The sequence below is a fragment of the Plecotus auritus genome, assembly GCF_963455305.1.
Source record: "Plecotus auritus genome assembly, chromosome: 9".
NCBI classification, from domain to species: Eukaryota; Metazoa; Chordata; class Mammalia; order Chiroptera; family Vespertilionidae; genus Plecotus; species Plecotus auritus.
In genome coordinates this window covers 48,947,276-48,966,832 of record NC_137783.1, presented here as the reverse complement: position 1 = coordinate 48,966,832, position 19,557 = coordinate 48,947,276, and the positions used below count along the sequence as shown (strand labels likewise).

At 41.9% G+C, this 19,557-nt stretch overlaps 1 protein-coding gene and 1 pseudogene across 3 annotated transcripts in view; both read right to left on the bottom strand.

Moving 5' to 3' along the window:
• The window catches only part of LRMDA (leucine rich melanocyte differentiation associated), a 1,091,841-nt gene that overhangs the window by 1,043,794 nt on the left and 28,490 nt on the right, over positions 1 to 19,557 (bottom strand). The window lies entirely within an intron of this gene.
• LOC308257597 (KAT8 regulatory NSL complex subunit 2-like) lies at positions 10,698 to 12,160 on the bottom strand (annotated as a pseudogene). Its single transcript has one exon. The product of its transcript is annotated as a KAT8 regulatory NSL complex subunit 2-like (transcript).

Below are 19,557 nucleotides of genomic sequence, written 5' to 3'. Positions count from 1 at the left end.
ATTTTTATCTTTACCTTTTTCTTCTTCTTCCTCTTCTTAAAGAATACCCTTCAGCATTTCATGTAATCCTGGTTTGGTGGTGATGAACTCCTTTAGCTTTTTCTTGTCTGTGAAGCTCTTTATCTGACCTTCAACTCTGAATGATAGCTTTGCTGGGTAGAGTAATCTTGGTTGTAGGTTCTTGCTCTTCATCACTTTGAATATTTCTTGCCACTCCCTTCTGGCCTGCATAGTTTGTTGAGAAATCAGCTGACAGTCGTATGGGTGCTCCCTTGTAGGTAACTAACCGTTTTTCTCTTGCTGCTTTCAAGATTCTCTCTTTGTCTTTTGCTCTTGGCATTTTAATTATGATGTGTCTTGGTGTGGTCCTCTTTGGATTCCTCTTGTATGGGGTTCTATGTGCTTCCTGAACTTGTAAGTCTATTTCTTTCACCAGGTAGGGGAAGTTTTCTGTCATTATTTCTTCTAATAGGTTTTCAATATTTTGCTCTCTCTCTTCTTCTGGCACCCCAAAAATTCGGATGTTGGTACGCTTGAAGTTGTCCCAGAGGCTCCTTACACTATCTTCATATTTTTGGATTCTTTTTTCTTTTTGTTTTTCTGGTTGGGTGTTTTTTGTTTCCTCATGTTTCAGATCTTTGATTTGATTCTTGGGGTACGTTGATCTACAGTTGAGTTTCTGTATATTCTTTATTTCAGACAGTGTATGCTTAATTTCTGACTGGTCCTTTTCCATTTTTTTGGCATTCTCATTAAGATCCTTAAAGGTCTCACTAAGTTCCTCAGCGGTTTTAAGAAGATTCTTGAGTAACCTTATAAATGTGGTTCTGAACTCTATGTCGTCCAATAGTTTGCTTTCCTCCATTTCTTTCATTTGTGACATGTTTCTTTGTCTCCGCATTTTGCTGCTTCCCTGTGTTGATGGAGTGGCTTTGTGTGGTAGGTGACCTATAGGGGCCAGTAGCTCAGCCTCGCCAATCACCTGAGGTGGACGCCTTTGGTACACCCCTTTGTGGGCTGAGTGCAAAGTCTTGGTGTAGTTAAGCCTTGATTGCTGTTGGTACACTGGGAGGAATTGACCTCTAGGCCAATTGGCTGTGAGGACCTGCTGTGTCTATAATGGAAGAACTGCTGTGCTGGAGACACACTTATGGTGCAGGACTTGTTTCAGTGGGGCTTTGGTGCTGAGTCTGCTTCTTGAATGTGTCACTTATGGATATGAGGAGTTGAAATCTGGTGTCTCACACTGACCACTAGGTACCCTGGCTTCTGGATCTCTAATGGGGTGCAGGTCAGCTACTGTCTGAGGCCACCCAGCAGGCACTACAGCGAGAACTACAGTTTTCTCCTCTTTGCTTGGGGTTTGGAGGTTTTGGAGCTGTCTGACCAGGGCTGCAAGTTTGCTAGGTTAAGCTGCGATAGGGCAGGTCATTCATATGCTAAAGCCGCTGCTTGGAGCTTGGGTGGGTTTGTAGGTTGTACAGGGCGGGGTCTCAAGGCGTGACTAGGCTAGGGCGTGGCAAACAGTGATGGCTGCCAGTAAGCTTGCTCTGCCTGACCGCATCCCAGCGTCCCAGGCCCCAGTGCAGTAAATAATTATTCCTGCGCGCAGCCCTGCAAGCAAGCCTCCCTCACTTTCTGACCCCACGGCAGACAGTCCAGCTTCTCCCTGGAGGAGTTTGGGTCCCCCATGTCTCCCCAGAAACTGGAGTTCGGAGTAATCAGGAGCTTGTCTCCCTTCGGGCTAAAAAAGCAGTGCTCCCAGTCGCCCGTCGCCAGCCCGATTCGCACACCTCTGTACCTCAGCTTTTCAGCGCTTGTGCACCTCTCAATGCTGTTTGTTCTTTCCTTCTAGTTGTAGAACTTACACTTAGCCAGCTTTCCTGTGGTTCTGGGTGATAGACGTTTTGTCTTTTAGTTGTAGTTTTGAAATTGTTGTGCGAGGCAGCAGTTTAGGTGTTTACCTACGCCGCCATCTTGGATTCTCCAAAAGTAATCCAACCCCTCCCTTTGAATTAGCCAATGGCAAAAGACTGTGCACCTGAGCTCCAATCAAGAGCAAAAGACAGATCACGTGCATAAGGGATTATAAATCCGAGCAGACTGCCTGCTTGGTGTGCACACACTTCCAGACCATGTGTGTGCACCCTTCTATGTAGAAGTAAATATGTTTGCCTTGCTGCCTGGCTCCCAAGTGTTTTGTATTCTACCAGAACCCCTGACGTGGGGGGCTCGCCTTATTTCTAACAAAAAGGAGCCAGCTTTGTACCATTATTGGCGGAATTCATTTTTCTAACTGCCTCAGCAATAACCTCTGCCCACCCATGCAAAGTAGAGGATTGTTAAAGAGCCTGTAGCTGATGGTCAGGCGCTTAAGGAATAGGATTGCTTTGCACCTTATCACAAATATTTACAGGTGCCTAATTGGGCATTGTTTTTCTGCATTACTACTATTTTGATACCCTAGGCCAGTGGTCAGCAAACTGTGGCTTGCGAGCCACATGCAGCTCTTTGGCCCCTTGAGTGTGGCTCTTCCACAAAATACCATAGCCTGGGCCAGTCTATTTTGAAGAAGTGGCCTTAGAAGAAGTTTAAGTTTAAAAAATTTGGCTCTCAAAAGAAATTTCAATCATTGTACTGTTGATATTTGGCTCTGTTGACTAATGAGTTTGCCGACCACTGCCCTAGGCTACAGCTCTTAAGCAACAGTTGGCCACTGCATAGATACTACCTTGTTCAGCTAGCAATTGCATTATCTAATACACTTTTAGCCAGAGAGTCTAACCTCATTTTAACATACTATGGCTTGAGCAGCCTCGTTGGCTATTATTCCTAAAGTTATTGAAAGATTTCTAATCATGTGTTCATGGGCTTCCCCTCCCCACCAGGGAGATAATGTCCTTCCAAAGACTGTCCAAAACCCATCTTCCTAAGAGCCAGGTAGATAGTCAGAATATTGGGGGGGGGGATTCCCTTTTGAGTCAATTAAATATAAATTTAAAGGAAGCTAATAAAATTTTACATGTGCAAAAGATATGGTTTAAAGTAAGTAGCATTATCTTCTGTTAGCCATCTTCTACAGTAACGTGAGCTCTGTGAGGGGTCTTCATGAGTATTCCAACTGCTGAGGCATATCTATGGCCAGAACAGGAGCACATCCCCCTCCAATTTCTAGAAACCTTCTAAATGAATTTTTGTCAGCTATGGGATCAACCTAAGTATTCCTAAGAAGAGCTGGGTCAATTTAAGAGGAAGGAGCATTATAAGAACTTGATGGGGCTTCTCCCACTTGAGCTCAAGCTGATCATTGGGAAGTTGATGATCAGGATGTTTTTTCATGATTTTAATAATACCCAATCTGAGACTGATGATATGGAGAAATACATCAGGTACATGATCCTGCTAGAAGTGAACTTATGAATAGCTATTAAAGTTAGACCTAACGACTGCCTGTAAATAACAACAACAAAAAAAAAAACCTAAGATGACATATAGATCTAATTATAATGCAACTGACAAAGAAATTTGCTTTTCTCTGTAACATATATTAAGATACCAAATGAAAATATTATATCAGGACATCATAGTCTCTTGGAGAGTTTAATCTCTAGAACATTTATTTTAGTAACAAAATATGCATACAACTACAACAATTATTATTGCTTTGACAAAGCTTCCCATGTAATTTTAGTATATCAAATAGGCAGTATTAGTTTTGATTTGCTCTTTTATAAAGAGAGAGAACAAATCTTTGAGGCATTCCAGGGGGCACTGTAGATATTACTGCCTGTTTTCTTCTAGGATTTTTATGGTTTCCAGTCTTATATTTAAGTCTATAATCCACTTTTAAGTTTATTCTTGTGTGTGGTATGAAAAGGTTGTCTTGCTTTTTTTTTTTTTTTTTGCACATATCTATCCAATTTTCCCAACACCATTCATTGAACAGACTGTCTTTCCTCATGTTCTTGCCTCCTTTGTCAAATACTAGTTAACCATAAATGTGTGGGTTTATTTCTAGGCTTTCTATTCTGTTTCATTGATCTATATATCTATTTTTATCCCAGTACCATGCTGTTTTGATTACAATGGGCTTGTAATCTAGTTTGATATCAAGTAGCATGATTCCTCCAACTTTACTTCTCAAGATTGCTGTGGCTATTCAGGGTCTTGTTTAGTCCAATATAAATTTTAGGAGTGTTTGTTCTAGATCTGTGAAAGATGCCATTGGTATTTTAATATGGATTGTATTGGATCTGTAGATTGCTTTGAATAGTATGGACATTTTAATGATGTTAATTTTCCTATCACTGTATACTCTTCCATGTGTTTGTGTCTTCTTCAATTTCTTCAGTGTCTTATAATTTTCTGAGTACAGGCTTTTACATTCTTGGTTAAATTACTAGGTATTTTTTAATGCAATTGTAAATAGGATTGTTTTTTTAATTTCCCTTTCTGATAGTTCATTATTGGTGTATGAAAATGCAACCAATTTCTGGATATTTATTTTGTATCCTGCTACTTTACTAAATTCATTTACTAGTTCTAGAAGTTTTTTGTTGGAAGCCTTAGGGTTATCTATATACAGTATACAGTATACAGCATACAGTATCTGTCATCTGCTCTTGTAATATCTGGAGCAGAACAATATAGGAAAACTTTGTCCTTTTCACAGTGTAAAGAAAACAGCACTAGTTCTGTATCAGCTTACTTTTGATATTTAAATTAACTTACTCTACTAAATGTATTTTAATCTTATTCAGCTTGACCACACATAAAAATTTCCTTTCTCAGGATTTATTTTCTGTAAACCTTCTACAACTTTCCTAGTCCTCTTAGTTTGTTTCTTCTTACTCATTCAGAAATAACCAACCTTACTTTAGGACAAGCCACTTTCTTTTAATTTCTTCCAAAAAATGTATTTCCAGGTGAAGGGATTAAGAACAACAACAACAAAAATCAGATACAGACAACAGAATGGTGATTACCAGAGGGAAAGGTGGGTGGGGGTTAGTTAGAAGATGGTACTAGTATAAGGGGGATAAATGGAGATGGAAGGAGTCTTAACTTGAGGTGGTGAATACATAATACAACATACAGATGTTGTATTATAGAATTGTACACCTGCAAGCTATATAATTTTATTAACCAATGTCACCCCAATAAATTCAATTTTTAAAAAAGGCAACTCTTTCCATTCTATAGGCAGATGGAAAAAAATGTATTTTCATACCTTATACCTTCCTTCACTAAAAACACACATTTCCTTCCATATTTATTAGAATTTGTAACCCTTAGAAACCTTAATTTCTACTAACAACTAACATGTCAGTAAATCATAGCATTGTTGAGACTGGAAAATTTATGAATCTATTTTAGAACCTTTAGAAACAGGTTCTTTTATTGGCAAATCACAAAATATTTTCATTAACAGATCTAAATTTATCTTTTTGTTTCTCTATAATAAGAAGTCAAAGTAGATAAAGGTAGACTTAGTTAACATGTAATGTTTCAGTATTTTATCTTGTTTGTAAATTATTTAGATTTTCAATTAATTAACTTGATTCATCATTTAACTTAACTTGGCAAAACTCTTAAGTTTCAAGTTACCAAAGATTTTGAAAACGATCTGCTGAAAAGTTCACCTAGAAACTCTTATCCCATTTACATCTAAATAATGTTCTTAATGATCATATTTATATTACTCCTAAAGATTTTGTGCAACTTTAAAGTGTTTAGCCATTATCCTAAATTATTTTTCTTGCTGAAAATTTTGTAACATTTGCTGTATGTCTGGATTATTTTCAGCACTGATAACTAAAAGTATGACCATTTTAATTAAATCAACATTTAGCTAAGCTTTTATTTAGTAAAGATTAACCCTAGATTACATGCACTTGGAAAGTATTTGGGTTAGTTTCTGTTATTTCTTCAATTCATATGAGCACTCATTTGTTTAAGCCAATTGAATAAGGCTTCTTTGCAACCTAACTTTGAAACTACAAATAAATTTTGGCAATACCATCCAAAATATGCCATGTTATAACATACATAGACATACATAAACATACAAATAGACAGATGTCACAACTTTCATTTTAAATGCTAACTTTTGTGTTCCAAGTACAATGCAAAACTCAAAGGAAAAACTGGATCCAAATTATGTTTCTGGCAGATGGACATGGTTAAAATTTTGCTCAGATGACCAAACCTTTGCTTGCTGTAAGAATTCCTGTAAAGCCATTTTTAAGTTAATTTATAATCAATGAAAGAATACATTCCATTGTTTCTGAGAAGTTTGAGATCCTCTCTTTTAAAACTGTCCTTTAAAATGAACTTATCAACAAACAAAAAGCAATGGGGTGGTGAGGGCCTGGGAGAGTGGGGACCAGAGGGGGCTGGAAGAGGTTAATTGGGGGGGAAAGGAGAACCTATATAATACTTTCAACAATAAAGATTTTTTACAAAGAAAAAAAAAAAGACTAAAGAAGTATTAGGAAGGATGTAGAAAAAAAAGTAAAGTATGCCCCGTTTGGCTCAGTGGACAGAGCGTTGGTCTGCGGACTCAAGGGTCCCAGGTTCAATTCCGGTCAAGGGCATGTACCTTGGTTGTGGGCATATACCCAATAGGGAGTGTGCAGGAGGCAGCTGATCGATGTTTCTCTCTCATTGATGTTTCTAACTCTCTATCCTCTCCCTTCCTCTCCGTAAAAAAAACAATAAAATATATTAAAAAAAAGAAAAAAGGTAAAGTTTGTGTATTGTCAATGAAAATGTAAATTGGTGCAACCAGTTTTTGGAGGTTCCTCAAAAAAAATAAAATAGAACTACAGGCATACTCATTTTTTGGACTTAGCTTTACTGCATTGCATTTTGTTTGTTTTTACAAATTAAAGGGTTGTGGCAACCCTGGAAAGAAAGAAAGAAAAGAAGGAAAAGAAGGAAAAGAAGGAAAAGAAGGAAAAGAAGGAAAAGAAGGAAAAGAAGGAAAAGAAGGAAAAGAAGGAAAAGAAGGAAAAGAAGGAAAAGAAGGAAAAGAAGGAAAAGAAGGAAAAGAAGGAAAAGAAGGAAAAGAAGGAAAAGAAGGAAAAGAAGGAAAAGAAGGAAAAGAAGGAAAAGAAGGAAAAGAAGGAAAAGAAGGAAAAGAAGGAAAAGAAGGAAAAGAAGGAAAAGAAAGAAAAGAAGGAAAAGAAGGAAAAGAAGGAAAAGAAGGAAAAGAAGGAAAAGAAGGAAAAGAAGGAAAAGAAGGAAAAGAAAGAAAAGAAGGAAAAGAAGGAAAAGAAGGAAAAGAAGGAAAAGAAAGAAAAGAAAGAAAAGAAAGAGAAAGAAAGAAAAAGAAAGAGAGAGAAAGAAAGAGAAAGAAAGAAAGAGAAAGAAAGAAAGAAAGAGAAAGAAAGAAAGAAAGAGAAAGAAAGAAAGAGAAAGAAAGAAAGAAAGAGAAAGAAAGAAAGAAAGAGAAAGAAAGAAAGAAAGAAAGAGAAAGAAAGAGAGAAAGAAAGAGAGAAAGAAAGAGAGAAAGAAAGAGAGAAAGAAAGAGAGAAAGAAAGAAAGAAAGAAAGAAAGAAAGAAAGAAAGAAAGAAAGAAAGAAAGAAAGAAAGAAAAGAAAAGAAAGAAAAGAAATAAGTGTTCATTGCCAAAACCGGTTTGGCTCAGTGGATAGAGCGTCGGCCTGCGGACTGAAGGGTCCCAGGTTCGATTCCGGTCAAGGGCATGTAACTTGGTTGCGGGCACATCCCCAGTGGGAGGTGTGCAGGAGGCAGCTGATCGATGTTTCTAACTCTCTGTCCCTCTTCCTTCCTCTCTGTAAAAAAATCAATAAAATATATTTTTAAAAAAAATTTAAAAAAGAAATAAGTGTTCACGATAAAGTTGGAAAGTTCAGAAAGTAAAAGAAACAGCTTCAGAAAGCCTGAATTTTTAAGCGGCAAACTTTCCTATAGGAAGAAGGTACCAGGATGGAGCCTGAGCTCAGGATGGCTGTTACCACATGTCTAGGAAGGAAAGGATGATGGAGAAGAAGCCTCAGATGCCATTTTACTTCCTACTTGCAGGCCAGTTAACAACCCCTGTGCTTGATGCCCTCACCAGGCAGTGAACCACAAAAATGTGAGGATTTTTTCCCTTACCTTTTTCAGGATGGCCAGATCTGAGAACTGATGCTCTTGAGTGTGGGAGTTCAGGGCTTAGCTTTGGGTGTCAGGTTAGCCCAGCATGGGGTTTGGTCTGTGCAATAATTCTAAAGTTTGCACCCTCTGTTCTCCCATGATGGACAAAAAGAGCTGTTTTACCATCAGATGGTGAAACTTTGGAAGCTATGGCTGAGGATGCACACCGAAGTGGGGTGAACCAGGCATGCATGTCCAGGTGGGGGAAACCAGGGAAGTGTGGGTTAAATTCCGACCATGTGCCATATGGATTCCTCTCAGGCACCAACAAAGTTCATGTGAGAACTTTTATTAAGTTGTATAAGCTGCCTGTAGATGTTGGAAATTAAACCTTTATCAGTGATACCATTTGCAAATATGTTCTCCCATACAGTGGGGTTTCTTGTTGTTTTGTTGATGGTTTCTTTTGCTGTGCAAAAGCTTTTTATTTTGAAGTAGTCCCATTTGTTTATTTTCTCTTTGGCTTCCATTGCCCTAGGGGCAGTATCACTGAAAAAGTTCTTTTGGCATATGTCTGAGATTTTGCTGCCTGTGGATTCCTCTAGTATTTTTATGGTTTCCCGTCTTATATTTAAGTCCTGTATCCATTTTGAGTTTATTTTTGTGTATGGTGTAAGTTGGTGATCTAGTTTCATTTTTTTGTATGTATCTGTCCAATTTTCCCAACACCATTTATTGAAGAGACTGTCTTGACTCCATTGTATGCTCATGCCTCCTTTGTCAAATATTAATTGCGCATATTGGTTTGGGTCGATATCTGGATTCTCTATCACTGATAAAGGTTTAATTTCCAACATCTACAGGCAGCTTATACAACTTAATAAAAGGAAGATAAATGATCCAATAAAAAAATGGGCAACGGACCTAAATAGAATCTTTTCGAAAGAAGACAGAAGGAAGGCCAAGAGACATATGAAAACATGCTCAAAGTCACTAATTATCCGAGAGATGCAAATCAAAACGACAATGTGATACCATCTCACACCTCTCAGAATGGCTATCATCAACAAATCAACAAACGACAAGTGTTGGCGAGGATGCGGAGAAAAAGGAACCCTCGTGCACTGCTGGTGGGAATGCAGACTGGTGCAGCCACTGTGGAGAACAGTATGGAGTTTCCTCAAAAAACTGAAAATGGAAATCCCATTTGACCCAGTAATCCCACTCCTAGGAATATATCCTAAGAAACCAGAAACACCAATCAGAAAGGATATATGCACCCCTATGTTCATAGCAGCACAATTTACAACAGCTAAGATTTGGAAACAGCCTAGGTGCCCGTCAGCAGATGACTGGATCAGAAAACTATGGTACATCTACACAATGGAATACTATGCTGCCATAAAAAAAAAGGAATTACTACCATTTGTAGACACCTGGATGGAATTAGAGAACATTATGCTAAGTGAAATAAGCCAGTCAATGAAAGAAAAATACCACATGATCTCACTCATTTAGGGATAATGAAAAACATTATAAACTGATGAACAAAAAGATAGTTACAGAGGCAGTAAAGCATCAAACGGACTGTCAAATTACAGTGGTAAGGTTAGGGAGAGGTGGGGGAAATAAGAGATCAACTGAAGGACTTGTATGCATGCATATAAGAGTAACCAACGGATGCAAGACATTGGGGGGTGAGGGCATGTATGGGAGTGGGGTGGGGGGGGGGGCAATGGTAAGATATGTATGCATATAATACCTTAATAAAAATTTGAAAAAAAAAAGATATTTTTATTGATTTTTAGAGAGGAAGGAAGAGAGATAGAGATAAAAACACCAATAAGAAACACCCATCAGCTGCCTCCCGCACACCCCCTACTGGGAATCAAGCATATGCCAGGACAGAATCCAACTGTGACCTCCTGGTTCATAGGTCAATGCTCAAACACTGAGCCACACCAGCCTGGCGGCAGTACAAGTTTTTTTTTGTTTTGTTTTGTTCTGTTTTTTTGTTTTTTGTTTTTTTATATTTTCATAACATTTTAACATTTAGTAGAAACTATATACAATAACTTTTTATGGCATTTTACATTAGGATAGTCACTGCAGAAATTTACATAGATTGAAGATGGATGGTTAAGGAAGACCCAGTCCTGTGGGATTATTTTCTGAAGTTACAGGTCAGGTCCCCAATTAGGTGAGAGGTGAGAAAAGGCTAAAACACAAGCTGCTAGATAGCAATGGCCAAACACTGGGTCCATCAATATCCCAGGGGTACACAACTCCCACTTAAAGACTTTGGAAATCCCTGTACCAAGATGTCTCTCCTCATAGCACAGAGTCCCAAATACTCGCTCGATCCCAGCAGCTCTGACAAGATTCACCTATCTTTCTTCCTTGCCCAGAGTGGGAAGACACAACTTTTAGACACTACTACTGGTCCCTTCCCCAGTGTATGTTTGACTATAGCACTCAGTAACCCAGAAGGAAAACAAAGCAGTCTGGGTTGTCCTTTAGAGAGGTCAGAAATACTTGTTTAAATAACGGGAAATTCAAATCCTCCAAAGTCAAATGGTTCCCAAAACAAACTATCAACTGATAGAACTGTGTTCTGGCTTTCCATTTGCAGTAGCCACTCCACTTTGAGGCAATGGTGCAGAGGCTTTTTCAGAATTGAGATCCCTGCGATCTGCACCCATCTCCGGCCATCTGCATCTGGCCCAAAGTATCCACTGTGCCTTCAACAGTGTCTTTGACTGAATGATCTTCAAGGGTTAGTGAAGGATCAAAAAGCAAGGGTGAAGGAGGACACTGCATACCATCACCCACAACATCCAAGTCACCACTGAACTCCAGAGGTAAACTCTCAGTGGGCTGAAGCTCAGCAGCACTCCAGTACAGATCCATGGGGCCGGCTTCCAGATCGTCTGGCACAGACAGTACCTGCTCGGGCTTATACATCTGAGGAGGCAACTGGAAATGCAGTGGGCAGCAGGGATCTTCAGAGAGGCTTACAGGAACTGGTTTGTTGCAGGGTACCTCTTCAGACCCCTGGCAGCATTTGAAGAGAACCTGATTCGTGTCCTGACAAATTGAGTAATGCAGTGTCTGGTCATTGGAAGAGACTGATTAGAACGAACATCATCCACAAAGGCCAAGCACCTCTGACTGGAACGTGTGGTATGAGCCTGTTGGGCAGCACCATCTGTGGCCAGCATTCTGCATTCCTTCGGCTGCCTATGTAGTAAGGCTTCTACTCCATAGTGCTGACGATACCTCTGCAGACATTTTAGACACTTTAAGTTATCTCTTTCTTTGGCCAACAGTCCCTCTGGGCCAGTCAGGAGACTACTACCTAGAGCTTCATGTTCCACTTTCCAATTATGTAACGTCGCTTCTTCTCTTTGAGCAGATGCTGAAGTCGTTTAAACTGATCAATGTACAAAGACTGTAAACGAATTAGTTTCTCATGCATAATCAGGGCCACTTCTTCGGCTGTGTAGACACCAGCATGTTTCAAGGGATCTTCTTGATCACTGTCTATGCTATCAGCTTCACTGTCAGGGTCACCTCTCCAGGTCTGATCCACAGTAATGGGTTCCTGCTCCCCATCACTCCAGCAGTCTTCATCCAGAATTCCGCTGGCTTCACTGCGACTACTTTCTGGAGTGTGAGACCCCAGCTCTGTCTTAGCATATGAGCTCAGCTGGCACAAGAGTGTTTCACCCACAGGCCCTGGAGTGGTCTTCTTCATTTGAGCATGAAGTGCCAGTGCATTCCTACGGGCATGTTCAGCACAGAAGGACACCCCATCTTTCTTCTCTGGCTTTGGGGCAGCAGTGGGACATCTTTTTCCATTCTTCGTCGATATATAACTACATTGTTTGAAAGGTGCATTCTTGTCTTCAAGAATATGCTTAATGCAAAACTCCCGTCCCTCCAGATGAGGTTGCGAGCATTGGGCGATGAGTGAACCAACAAGAGAGGGACTCCTGAGACCTGGGGTGAGCCTCCCTCGATTGGTCCGCAAGACGTGGATCCGAATCCTGTTCATACCAAAACCTCCGCAGCACGAGGGGGAAGCCTCAGCGCCGGCCCCCAGCGGGGGCAGCAACGCTGCAGAGCCGCGCCCCGCCTCCGCCTCCCTCCGTGACCTCTTTGTCCCGACCCGCCTCAGAGCTCATCGCTGTCCCAGCCCGTCCTCCTCCTCCTCCGCAGCCTGTGAGAGTGCCATTTTGTACTAAGGCTCCGGGCACCGGAGAATCTGAGTCCGGGAAGCCTCCGCCACCGCACCGCACCGTGGTGCGCCGCTCGCCCTTCTCGGCAGTACAAGTTTTAGCTAAATGATCTTGGAGGTTGGCCATTTATGGTAAGGTGTGTCAGCACTGGATCTTCCTGGACAAAAGACCCTTCACTTCAGAAATTGTTCGTTCTAGTATTTAAATTCCAGTTATATCCCAATCCTTTAGTTGTGTATGGGGCGGGGGGCGGGGGGAGGTAGGGAGGACTTTGGTTCCAGGTGCAGCTGAAGGTCAAAGTTCTCTCCTCTGTACATGCTTTGGCTTCATGACTTGCGGTTTGGGTCTGTTGTCTCTGAAGAGCAACTCAGTAGCTTGTTAAACAGGATAGGACCATTTAGAGCTGGTTCTGCAGTAAAATTCAACAAGCATTTAATAAGCACCTATTATGTGTCTTGCAGTACACACTGGTCAGTAAGGGGATAGAATAAGAAGCTAAAGAAATGATCCCTGCCATTTAGGAGTTCTGCCACTTACATGGCACCCCTTTTTTCTTGCCATGCCTGGGCTAACTTTAAACCCTCCTCATTGTGAAACAGGGATAATAAATCCCACCTCAAAGTGTTGTTATGAGGATTAAATAAGATAGCAGTGGAAACGTGCTGGGAGCATGAATGTGAGACCACCTTGCCTCTTTCCTTGGTTTTGAGGAGATAGAAATTCATGTGACAGCATATAATTTGTTGTCAAGTTAAAGAGGGTGGGGCTTCAAAAAGCATAAGGAAAGAAATCTGGCAGAGGGGCCTGGAAGCTACAGATGTTGAGCTGAGGAAGAGCTGAGTAGAGAAGATTTGAGGGAGGTGGAAACAGGAAGAATTCCAGATAAAGAGAATGGATTTAAGACTAGTGAATAAGGTGGACAAGTTGGTTGGAGAGAAGGAACTACCATAGCAAAATGGTTTTCCCCTGCCTGGGATAGAGGAGGAAGTTAGGAATCTCTGAAACACCCAGCAAGGAAGTCTGGCTTGAGCCAGAAGCCAGAGAGTCAAGAACAAGAAGCCAAGCTCTCCTTCCATGAGTCTTCACTGATGAAGGGCAACATGTTCCCCAAACAACCTGGAGACCCTCACAAGGCTCCATCTGTGTTGGTCCAATTGCTTCTTTTAGGGGACAGTGGAGGAAAGGGGAATGAAGCAGTCTGACAACTCTCCACTTAATTTCCAACATCAGAAAAAGAATTAGAAATAAGCATTCAATGTTTCAGGGCCTGGTTTACATTAGAATACATCAGCATGGGTAGAAAAATCATGTAGTCATTTAAAAAGATTATCATGAATACTATAGAAACCCAGAAAAATGCTTTTGACATCTTAAGTGAAAAACAGCAGAACTCAAAACAATATGTGTACCATTACCAAGAGCACGGTGCAGGGGAGAAAGCTCAGAACAGACAGAACCAAGTTCTAACACTGACTGCAACTGAGGAGCTGTGAGACCATAGGCAGGTTTCATCTCCATTTCCTTGCAGTTGAAAGGGAAATAAAAAAAAATTTAAAAAAAAAAAAAAAAACCTTACAGGGTTGCTAAAAGTTTTCAAATGCCTGGCTTAGCACTGGAGTTCATATTCCCCCACTCCCACAATGTATACAGGGCAAGACATAGCTCTTTGGGTGAAATTAGATCTTTTTCAACAGAAAAGTGGTAAGCTTTTTTTAAACAATGGGAGTTTCATGAAGTCAGGGACTGTGTCTTGCTTACTGCTGTACCCCCAGACCTCAATAAAAGCAGGACGAAGGTGATGGGATGATGGGTGGTTTATTACTGTCGCTATCTATGGTTGTTTAAAAAAGACAGTTAGGAAATGCCTATCTAGCAGACACCAAGAACGTGAGCATGATGAAGCCATTTCTCCTCCCTAGAGCCACTATTCACTGCTCGAGGCAGAAAGTCCGGGCTTGACCAACCAGAAGCATCTCTGTCCCAGGGATGTGCCCCAGGCCCAGGCGGTGATTCAACAGGGAGGGCTTCAAGTTTCAAAGACTTCCCAGGCCTAAACTGAATCCTTCCAGGATATAAAAAAGCAGGGCAAGGCCTGGGCTGGGCTGGCCTAAAGACCTCCTAACCATCACCTAGGAAGTGACTGGCCCTTCTTCTAAGGGAAGATTCCCCAACCTCATATACTGTGGGAGCATGACTGTTCAATGGGACAATCTGCAGGGATGCTCAGACTGGAAGGTCCCTACAATGAAGGACCTGCTCCAAAGAGGCTAGCTTGGAGCCACACAGGCCATTCTAACACAGGAAAGGAAGAGTACCATCCACCCTACAGCTGGCCCAACCAACTAAGTGCCTGTTGCACAACCCACCTCCACTGACATCTCCCAAAAACACCCGCAATCCCTCTAATGGTTGAAACCCATTCAAAAGGATCTCTGCCTTCAGCTTTAGAATTTGGCCTTCAACAGAAATGCACACAAGATAGTTAGAACCCAGTATGTCAACACGACCTGAATATGAAAGGGTTCCTGGCCTGCTCCTCAGCCCATTCTGAGATGGCAGGGGGAAAGCAGGAAGGTAGTAGAGTCTTGAGGAAAAGGAGAGAAAGTGTTATTAAAGAGGAGAAGTGCATGGAAGAACCAGGAGTATAGGGCCACGAAGACAAGCCTTTTGAACTCCGTCAGCCATGTTGCTGAGATTCAGGATTGGTGCTGTGCAGGTGATGAGCCATAGCACCAACTAAGACAAGAGAACTCCCTGGAGATCAACGTCAGGTTCCAAACCTTGTCTGAGGTTTAAAGTGCATTCCTGGGATTGCCAAGCCCAAAACGCTGGTTCCCTCACCCCAGCCCCAATCCCCTGGTACTGCCCCTGAACAAGCAGGGTGACAACCCACACCCCTCCGCAAAAGTCATTGTTCTACCACTACAAAAAAATGCAAAAATTCACTAGCCCCCCCCTCGCCACCACCCTCTTCTATCACCCATCACTACAACACACAGAGGCAGCACACACACACACCAAACACACATACACACACACCCAAGGGCAGCCAGTACAACACCTGCACACCCACCTGTCCTACAGGGAGCTAAGAACAATGCAGGATGCAAAGTCATCAGAAAGAGGGAGGAGAGTGGGTACAGGGAAGACAAGGCAGCACACTGGGTTCTAGCTGGGCTCAGGCTCTCTGAACCCCTTTACAGCAGGGCCCTAGATGCTGTCAAGACCTTTGGTTGGGTTGGGGGTGGGGGAAATAGCAAGAGTTAAGGCAAATAACTCAAGGCATTTCAATTGATGATGCTCCCCCAGTGACTCACTGCTTCTTTATTGCAACATGCTCTCTATAAAAACCATTTTCCTCTCGCAGGATCTGCTTGAGCAACATGTGATGTCATCATAAATCATCTCTCTCTCTTTTTTCCCCCCTTTAAAATGTCAGCAGATTTCTGAGAGTTTCTGAAAAGCCAAGAGAGCCAGCACCATCTCCCAGTTTTGGCAGGGAAACCAGTTTTCTTTCCCAAGATGTCTGTCTTCACTTTGTCCCCTTGCTCTCCCATAGGAGCCCTGCAGAGATAAAGCCTTGAAGAGTACAGAAAGTCACAGAAAGCATTTGTGAAAAAAGCTTTCCTTTCTACCCTTTCCAAATGCAGGCTCTTTCTCTCACTCTCTTTTTTCCTCTTGTCCTATTTTGGTGCACTTCCAGGAGAAGTGAATGTATAGCAAGCACTTTTAAGCAAGGTCTAATACAATCCATGCCTCCCAGACACGGATGCCATTAATCAGAACGAAGGCTTTGTGTGAGAGAGGCCACAGGCTGGATGGGCGCCATGAACCAATAATACAGACAGGGCCCTAGCTACCCATCCCACCCCATGTTGGGGCTTGGCATTCATCCTTTCCACTCTACCTCCCTCCAAAGCCCTGTGCCCAACATTCCCCTGAAGACCTGCAAAAACCTTCTAATACAGGAGAAAATAAAGCTTTCTTTCATTCCAAGTTCATTGAACCAAAAAGAAATAATTATCATCACTTTTACCGCAGAACCTCAAGAACAAAGGGAATATCCAACCAAACTCTAAGCCGTAGAACTTGTGGGACCACTGCAGAAAGGAGTCTACTGCTAGCTGAGATGCGTGTTTGGTCATACTGGGTAACTCTAGAAACAAAGCTAACTTCTGGAAAACCTCCTATCTTCTGGATAGAGATTACAACTGCCCTATCACCCACATGCAATGATCATGCAGTAACAGAGATGGCGCTAGATTTCTAGTGGTCCTTCTCCTTATATCCCTGGGCCAAGGCCAATAATCTGTCCTCACCTCTCCCCAAAAGAATTCAATTAACTAAAGACAACTGGAACAAATAAACATATTCGTGAGGAAGAATGGCAACCTTATGTGAAGTCCTTTGGGTTATTATGAATGCCCCTAAGCACCCTCCCACCACTCCCTAAAAATATGTCCTCATTCCTGGTCAAAGCTGCCTGATACTCCACTAGTGTTTGATCCATGAGGATAAATCACTGGAAACAAGCAGATATTCCTTTGGGATTTTTCCATTGCTATCAGCTATTTGTACCTAAGTATGACTAAGTGGCAGGTGCCTGAGTAAGGAGAGAACAAAATAGAGAATAGATACCATACAGCAATAAGGAATCAGAGCAGATGATGAACTTGCAATCTTGATTGGTGCTGCCTCTGGTATCCACAAGTTAGCCATATATACTAGTAGGTGTGAGATCTTCCAGAAACCCATCACATTACATATTGATAGAGTAGCCATATCCTTTGTTTTCCCATCCTCTTATTATCCTGTCTGATCAGTTCCTTATCATAAAGAAGGCAAAATACAGGAGAAATTCAGGAAGGACGAGGAAGAGGAAGGAAAAACAAGAGGCATAGCTGGCAATGTCTTTGCTTCATTCCCTGATGTAGCTCAAGCACCTAAAGAAACTTAAACATTTACTCTGTGTTGCTGAATAACCAGAGACTACTAATGGTCAAATGCTGCCCTGGTCAAGAAATGGCCAGCAGAGAAGTCATCCTCCAGAGCAAGACAAGTCTTGGCTCCAGCTATTTCAGCCCTCCCTGCCATTGCTTGTACTGTCCCTTCATCCATGAATGTCTTTATTGTCCTCCCAAATGGCTCATCCAATTTACTAAAGACAACTGGGGCAAATAAACGTATGCATAGGGGAGAACGGCAATCCCGATCTTTTAAAGTTCAGCTCAGACATCTACCACCACTCCAGGAAACCTTCCTGGCTATACCCCCAGAAGGGTCAACTCTCACTCCTCTTTATCATCAATACCCTGTGCATCCCTCAATATTTCATCACTTTACTGGGCTGTAGTCACCAATTTCTACATCCTTCTCTGTGAGGATGTTAGTCCTCTTGGTACCTTGAATGCCTAGCTTTCCACTTGGGCACATAGCAAACATTCAGTAACTGTTGAATAAATTGGTTGAGCCACTGAAAGAAAATACAATCACCAATTAAACCTAATTATTTAAGTGTTGGGGGTCTTTTGGGGAGAGAGGATTTGTTTGTTTTGCTTTACTTTCCATTTCAGAACAGGTTTGTCCAGAGAGATCTATGCCAGGGTTTCTCAAATGCTCAAGGAGAGGGGCAGGGACTAGAAGGGGGAGAGATACATGTCAAATATGAGAAGGCTTAATTCAGCAGGGGTTGTTCCTATACTGTGATGAAGGAACTTTCTGGAATCTGTCTACAGTGGTAGACTACGCAAGATGAAAAATACTGGGGAAAGGGTAGAGCACAGCCTCCCTTAGTCAAGGCAGTTCAAGTCCCCTCACCTTCAAAAGGGAAGAAGCCTCAGACCTTTTTATCAGTCCTGATGCTTACACCACTGGCCAGGGTAGTTTGGGGTGACTTCAATAGATAAAAGAAGACTGTCAATAAAGACATGTTAACGATTATAGAATAGTTCATGGCTACAAAACCACTGGCTCCCACAGCACCCGGAAAAAGCAGGGAGCTTATGAAGGAACTTACCAAGTCACAACAAAAAGGACACTATCAGATTTCCCCCACAGTCCCAAGCAAGACCCCGCCCACTGGAACTGCTGATGCTATCACTAAAGTCTCAGAGCAAAGTGAAGACGGGAGAGGAATGAAAATCTCTCCCCCAAATAAAGCCAAATACACAAGGCAACAGCCCTCCAAACCCTCTCCTGTCCAAGGTCTTATTACTACCTTTTGCAATCTCCAGCCTCACTTCTGGAGAGTTTCAAAGTCACCACCAGCCGACCCTTCCCAATGCACAATGGCATTTAATAATTGCTTACGGTTCTCGCCTGGGAAGCCAGGCAAGCACCCACAATTCATTACACGTGTGACCTTTCGAGCCCTCAGCCCCCAAATGATTTTCACTCACTTTAATCTGACTCCGATTCAAAACAGATCTGCTGTCAGCAGCCTGAATTCTGTAGCCCCATAGATGGGCAGTGCCTACGGCTAATCTTTTAGTGCCTTAATCATAAAATGCAGTACTTCCCCAGCTGTTTTCACCCAAACAGCCAGAAAAGGGGGTGAGCAGGGTGTGAAGAATGATGAATTATGAACTCCGAAGTAGTATTTCATTAAGCAAGACTGGACGCTAAAACTTTAACTGTGCTCTCTGCAATTGAAAGGTCATTTTATTAAAATTCAAACAGAGAATTTTGAAGACTCGACAGTTCACAGGGGAGCTCACCACTGTGTGCCAGATTGATGGGGGTGGGGAGAAGATGGGAAAGCAGTGGTCAGCATGAAATGTTTTTTAAACCATGACTGCTTTAGATTCTTGCAATGTGATGCCAAGCACATTCAACAGGTCTACAAATGCACTGCATTAGACTAAATTTAGTGGGTGTTAATTGAAATCAGAGCTGCAGTCGTTACCACCGACATGTTTCTAAATACTACCCAATAAATTTTTGTCTGTTTCAGATTCTCTGTGACAGGGGGCAATGAAAGACCAAGAGTGGCACATAAAAATGGTCTTATGTACCTAGTCCCCTACTATGCACACAAAAGGATGTCTGTGTGTGGATCTGGCCTATGTCTGCACACACAGACATGTGTATGGATAAACAAGATCGATGTGCGCGCCTTGCCCATTTTTCGAAGGCAAACAGGGAGACATGTGCAAGGACACACACATATACCCTTTATACTCGGACAACTTCCTTTTCACTAATGCACCTCCAC